General features: G+C 45.1%; 1 long non-coding RNA gene across 1 annotated transcript; it reads right to left on the reverse strand.

The window, feature by feature from the left end:
• Window positions 1-256: 256 nt before the first annotated feature.
• On the reverse strand, window positions 257-6,722 carry LOC123862265 (uncharacterized). The gene is made up of 3 exons (XR_006795181.3): window positions 6,557-6,722; window positions 4,439-4,573; window positions 257-2,689 (listed from the first exon to the last, which is right to left on the reverse strand). It is a non-coding gene; the product is annotated as an uncharacterized LOC123862265 (long non-coding RNA).
• Window positions 6,723-6,954: the final 232 nt, after the last annotated feature.

Consider the following 6,954-nt stretch of genomic DNA (forward strand, 5'->3'; position numbering starts at 1 on the left):
CTTATCCACATATTCAACAGAGGCCCTTCTATTCCATTTCATTTCCCCAAACTCCTTTCATATAATGTCAGAGCCACAAAAACCAGGATCAGTGACTGGGCACAGCCATTCACCTTTCATTCAGCAGTGAATATGGCATTAACATTCACCAATGAAAAAATATATATCAAACTAATTACCTCCTTTTCTTCCAAAGTAAAAGACAATCTCACACCATTCTTTTGGACATAATGCCATTTATTTCACATAAGGGAGGTTTCTGGATGCTCAAAGAAGATGGTGTTTAATACATGTGAATCAAAACCCAGATTAGCTAATTAACTGATGTGTCTGAGGCTGAAATGAAGAATCAATATGCTGTGAAATTGTTGAAGGCACAGAAGAAACGTCATGCCAGGTGAGACTAGTTCATGTGGTCCAGATTCTCTCCACCAGCACAACAAAAGATGCTTTCTTCCAAAAGCACAATAGAATAAAACTGTGGTTCATTGGAATGATCAGGATACGAATCTTTGCTGGATAGCTAAGTTTTCTGGAGAGCTGAAGGTAAGTTCTTTGAGTAGCAAAAGTTTTTCTTTATCTTAACCGTTTCCATATTGAACATCGCTTGTCATTCAGAGTGAGGACTATGAGCACCAAAAGTTATTTACTGGGGCACCTGGGTGGCTCGGTTAAGCATCTGACTCTTGGTTTTGGCTCAGGTCGTGATCTCAGGGATCGTGGAGCCTACTTAAGATTCTCTCTTTCACTCTGTCCCTGCCCACCTGCTCGCTCTCTCTCCCCCTCTCTCTCTCTCAAAAAAAAAGTTATTTACCAAAGGCCTAAGGACTTGATGAATTGTGCAGGGTTATTTGTCCCTCCATAAATTGCCCCAGATTGTACTGGATGTGCCTGACGGTGACTCCTAACTTGGATTCTCTATTTTCTGACTCTCAGATGGGCTTAGAAGACAGAGTCTCAGACAGGTAACATGCTCCTCGGGTGACTTCCAAAGTGTCATTTCTGATGATGAAGCATTTACCTTCCCCAAATCCCTAAGCCTCAGAAAGAATTAGGGGAGACATTCATCATGGAGAATTTATCCACTTTAAGGGGTCCCATCAGGTTCTTTTTTTGCAGGAAGAGACAAATGCACACATCATTTCTTTACTAGTCACTGTCATCAATAGGATGTGATGGGGAAACCCAGCCCTAGCTGATCCAATCTTCAGTTATGGGGGAAAAAGGACAGAGAATTAGATTCTTGAGTAGAGCTTGCTGGCTCTGGCAGTCCACTGCCTCACTGAATATTCTAGAAAACTACAGAAAAAAAAATCCAGGCTGAGTGGAGAGAATAGGCAACAACAATATCATCGCAAAGTTACCACATAATGCTTCAAGATAAATCAATCCATTAATTTAACTACTGCTGTAACATCTCTGTGTTTCTGGTTTGTAAAATTTCTTGGAGTTCCAAACATTTATACCTGTACTTCAATGCATATAAATTTTCTAGAAACTTGAAGCTGTTTAATGTGATTACAAACTTTTTATTTTTCCCATCTTGTGTGGAAGTTGGTAAATTTCCAAAATGCACTGTGTGCTTTCTTGGCTATTTAACCAAGAGGTGCAGGGTCTTGCTTATCCCTCTCCCTGGGTCACATGCACACCTAGGCACACAGCCAGTACTAGATCTTGGGACAATGGGACAATGTTCCTGGGGATTACCTTCCCAACTGGGTGATGTTAGCAACATTTCTTAATGTTGCTTTTTATCTGTAAAATACAGAATATAATAGTACCAGCACACCTGGGTGGCTCAGTCAGTTGAGTGTCTGACTCTTGGTTTTGACTCAGGTCATGATCTCAGGGTCCCGGGATCAAGCCCTGCGTTGGGGGTCTGAGCCCAATGGGGAGTTGACTTTAGGATTCTTTCTGTCTCTCTGTCCCTCTGCCCCTCCTCCGCTCATGTGTGCGCACACGCGCTCTCTCTCTCTAAAATAAATAAATAAATCTTTTTTAAAAAAAGGATATAACAGTACCTCTGTCCTGAGGTTGATGTGATAATAAATTAGATAGTGCAAGTAAATAGGCTAGCATGATGTATCTCTAAGAGGAAGAGGAAGTTTCTTGGGCTCTCTATCAGTTTATACTGGACTCTGTCCCTTCTCTTGTTCTTGTTTTTGCTTTTCACGTTTCTTCTGTTTTCTTCTGGATCACATGGTTGTCATCCATCTCTCTCTTTTTTTAATGTAAATTCAATTAGCCAACCTAGAGTATATCATTAGTTTCAGATGCAGTATTCAATGACTCATCAGTTGTGTATAACACCCAGTGCTCATCATATCACGTGCCCTCCTTCATGCCAATTGTCGTCCATCTCTTACTGTGTTTCCAGACCACCTGTTCCTCCTAATTTTATTTCCTACTTCCTGTGAGTTGCCAAAATAAAATGAAGCTTCTTAGAGTTGTGTAAAGCAAGAGAGAATAGGTCCTGAATTGGAGGTTTGCTCTGCCCTAAAATCCTTCCTGAGGGAGTTTGTGACAGTTATGTCCGGCATCCGGAAACCTATATCATTACCCAGTGGCAGTGTCTTGGGTGGCTGTGATTTGTAGGAGTCCAACTTCTGATGCGTGGTGAAGGACCATGGCTCCATGTCATTTACCCCAAACATTGCTCACATGATCGGTTTTGTCCAAGGATCAGGACCTGGAATAAATGCATACCCAAGAAACATAGAATTCTTTCCAAATGTTGTAGGTTAAAGAAAGTGCACGATTTTATCTATGAAGTATTTTTCAAAAATGAAAAAGAAAGCACCTGAATCTGGTTAAGTCTCTTGACCTAACTTTTTTCATTAGAGGGGAGGGGACACTATCATAGATGGAAGGAAATACCAAAAAAGCTGGATCGACTCAATGCAGTGTGCATGTCGTGTGAAATCTAATTTGAAGAATGTAACAAAAAGAACAACATTTTGAGACAATCATGGAACATTAAACATGAAAGAGGTATTCTATGATATGAAGGAATGAATGTGACTTTGTTGTGATGATGATATTATGGTTATATATTTTTTTAAATTGTTGTCTCTTGGAGATACATACAGGTGTATTCACTGGTGAATGATACGGTGTTTGGAATTTCTTCTAGAGTATCCCAGCCAAAAAGAAACTCTCTCTCTCTCTCTCTTTCTCTGTCTCCCCCCAACCTCCGTGTGCATGCGTGTGTGTGTGTGTGTGTGTGTGTAAAGGGAATCAATAAACAAAAATAGAATATCGATAAGCACTGAATCTGGAAAACAGTACCTTAGAGTTTATTATACTATTCTCATTTCCTTTTGTAGGTTTGAAAATTTTCCAAACACGTCTTAAAGTTTATAGGCTGGTATATGTTTGGAATATCATTTTAGCTGACACATGAAAGCACCATGCTCTGTGGGATGGAAGGCTAACCGAAAACTTGATCAATCCAGCCAACCATCAGCACTCATTGAGCACCTACTATGCACCCAGCCAGGCAGCTCTGAGAGGTCTAGCTCATTAGCAACCATTCCTAATGTAGCCTTTGACACTTGAGTACATTTCTCTTCATCTAATCAATTCTACAAAATCATGGTCACAATGGGATTCCCATTTGGGGATTAGCACAATTTGAGAGACAATTCAATCTGTCATTTTTGACCCTGTATCAAATCTCAAGTGTTTTTAATTAATATATAGAAATGTACAAATGGGGCATCAATTATTATTAACCAAGTTAATGGAAATTTATACAATGAAATAGCTCACCTATCTCAATCTTCTTTGGCCTCAGTTCCTTTGGTCTTTCAAATTGTTAAGCACTGCTAAGGCTATTTCTGGAATCCCTCATTACTTCCAAAGAGTCTGGGTTCTTTAATACTTTGAGTCTAACAAAAACAGCATGTACCTGGGAATCAGGAGATAGGAACTCATGCCCCACACTCCACCAGCGATGAAACGTGTGACTTGAAAGAGTAACTTTTCTGCTCTGAGTCTGTCTCCCCATATAGGAAGTAAGGCTAATTGTATCTTCACACATTTTATAGAGAATATACAAAATTATACCTGCCCCTATATTATAGGGATTATGCAAAGAAATGTACAAGACAAGTGGTGGAAAATGTTTAATAACTTGAGAGGCAGAAACTGACACCTCAAGACACCTGTGACCTGGGTTCAAGACTTGCTACTCTTCTTGGAGCAAAAGTATATCCTGACAGAAATCCTCTCCTGGGCTTTCATGTTCAACTGGGTGCTAGAGCCCATTCACTCTCGAACCTCTAAAAACATAGTGAGGTGTGGACACAGTGACAAGATATCCTCGAGGCACCTGGAGTGATGCATAGATGACCTTAGCCCCCACTAACCCCAGAGGTGGCTAAACAATATTTCCCAGCTGTCTTCTTTAGCTCATCCTCCAGGGACAGTGGCTCACCGCAGCTCTGTAACTCAGTGAGGAGACCGCCTTGCTCAGCAGGACATGTCAGAATCCTCGCGGGTGTCTTTTCCTAAGCTCCTCTTGAGAGCACTTCTCCAGGATTTCCTTTGCTCTGGAACACTAACATAGCTCCTGCAAAAGATCGAAGGAACAAAATCCACCCCTCACATCCCTCACCAAGCAGTGCCTTCCAGCAACAGGCACAAAGATTCACACCATGACCATTCTCCATGGACAAGGAAACCCAGTGATCCAGATAAAAGTGAAGGGAGAAAGAAACGACTGTCTTATCTAATGGGATCATTAAAACCTTGGAAGTGGCACCTAGGAGAACTGAAGGGTTGTAAAGTATGAATAGAACGTTGTATGAAGATGAATGGCACCTGTCCCACAGCCTTGAGCGAATACAGTGACCAGGAGCCACCGCTAATAAGGTCCCTGGAAAATTCAGCCTTCCGAGCCAAGCCCTAACAGTACATATGTAGGTAGGTGGTCTCAGACCTGCCAGAGGACAGGTCTAGAATTAGTGTCAGGGCCTTAGAGCCCGCCTCTGTTAGTCTGCTCTGGTCTGCCCACCCACAGGCCACCCTCTGCGCCTATAACCCCTGGCCCTATACAGCCTTCCGGCTTCATCATCCCCCTTCCCAGGCATGCCTGAGGGAGCCAGGCCACTGTGATCCGAGAACACTCCTTTTACTCCCGTAACTCTGAATTTCCTTATAATAAACAGGAGCAAATTTCTACTCGCTTGGCCTGCCCCTTCCCATTCTCATTCTGAATCCAACTTAGAACATCACAAAACTGGAGGGGTCTCTAAGAGACCAAATGATCCATTCGTGTCCCGGGGTTCTGTGAAGCTCAGATCCCGAGCCAAGATATTGCCACCCCCACCTCAAATGTTAATAATTCCACTTGCATTCGGTTCCTCCAAATGTTTCTGTGTAGATTCCCTCCCTGGATTTTGGGTACACACTGAGCAGGGTTGAAAATACTTTGGTGACAGCCGCATGGCAGGCATTTGGAGAACTCCAGGTTCAACGCAGCAACAGGGGGTGATGGATGGACCCTGCAGACAGAGCCCATCTCATGAGCAGGAATGAGATGCCAACAATCAGATGGCACACCCTGGCCTCCTGGGGGGGTGGGGGAGAGGGACACAACCAAGCTGTCAGAGAACAAGATCAGAGAGGGAGGCAACCTTCTGCTTGGACAAGCTTGGGGTCAACTTCTGCCCAGACACCCAAATACACACCACATGGAGGAAGTCCACAGTGAGATTTTGATCCTTAAGCAGGTGGCTAATGGGAGGCTTATCGGATACAGAGTGAACACGGGGCACAGACCAGGGCTGCAGAATGCAGGTGCAGAGCCTCCCCTCACCTGCAGCCCCGACACCTGACCACTCACCTTGCCAACCTCACTTCGGGATGGAAGCGATGGCTGGTAGAGTCCATGACAAAGGAGCTCTGTGGTTGCTCCTGCCGTGGCCTCTTCCTGCTCCCCCCATGCTCCAGTAGGGGTAAGAGGGTGCTGTCTTCTTCCCTGCTCCCCCCATGCTCCAGGAGGGGCAAGAGGGTGCTGTCTTCTTCCCTGCTCCCCCCACGCTCCAGGAGGGGCAAGAGGGTGCTGTCTTCTTCCCTGCTCCCCCACGCTCCAGGAGGGGCAAGAGGGTGCTGTCTTCTTCCCTGCTCCCCCACGCTCCAGGAGGGGCAAGAGGGTGCTGTCTTCTTCCCTGCTCCCCCCACGCTCCAGGAGGGGCAAGAGGGTGCTGTCTTCCTGCATCAGTCTCAGAAGAGACCCTCCCCGTACAAATGGCAGAATTTTTATCATGGCAAGGATAATAAATGGAACTTTCTCCCCTGACGTGTGTTCTTGAGGTAATGCTCCAAAGACAAAAGCTTATGGGGAAAGATGCCCCCAGCCTGTGTACCACTATTATCGGAAGGCTGGGGATAGTGGAGGAAAGCACCCACCGTCATCCCCTCCCACGGCCATGGGGAGTGATGGACAGTAAACAAACACACAGACTTCACTCCGAAGTCCCTTCCCCCTCCGGGCCTCTCCGAGCTCAACATCTCCACTCCTGAGCGCCCAGACGGCCATTCCCAAACTCACCATGCGTCGGAAGGAAGCAGACATCACCTGGCTGGGAGCGAGAGAGCCCTGGGCGCCTGAGCCGTACAGGCAGCGGATCTGAGTGGTCACCAAATCCCAGACCTCAGGAGTCCCTGGGTGTCCCCAAAGTGTCCGCATCGTGGCCAGCACAAGGGTATCGCCTGCGAAGGGCGATTTCACCAAGTTCTGATTAGCTCTAGGACAAATTCCATAACATCTAATCAATGTTAATGTTGTATTGTTCCAAAAATGTTGTTGGCAAGCATTTTGTGTGGTTGCCCTGGAGAAAACAGAAGAAACGGAAGCAGGGTCCACAGCTGAGGGAGTTCATTCCCCTTGGGCTGGCCAGGAGAAAGGAGGCAGGATTAGGTAAAAAGCCAAATATAAATCATGTAACA

This window comes from Mirounga angustirostris, unplaced genomic scaffold (genome assembly GCF_029215605.1).
Source record: "Mirounga angustirostris isolate CCGP_5_RB_7025 unplaced genomic scaffold, mMirAng1.0.hap1 SCAF_9, whole genome shotgun sequence".
Taxonomy (NCBI): Eukaryota; Metazoa; Chordata; class Mammalia; order Carnivora; family Phocidae; genus Mirounga; species Mirounga angustirostris.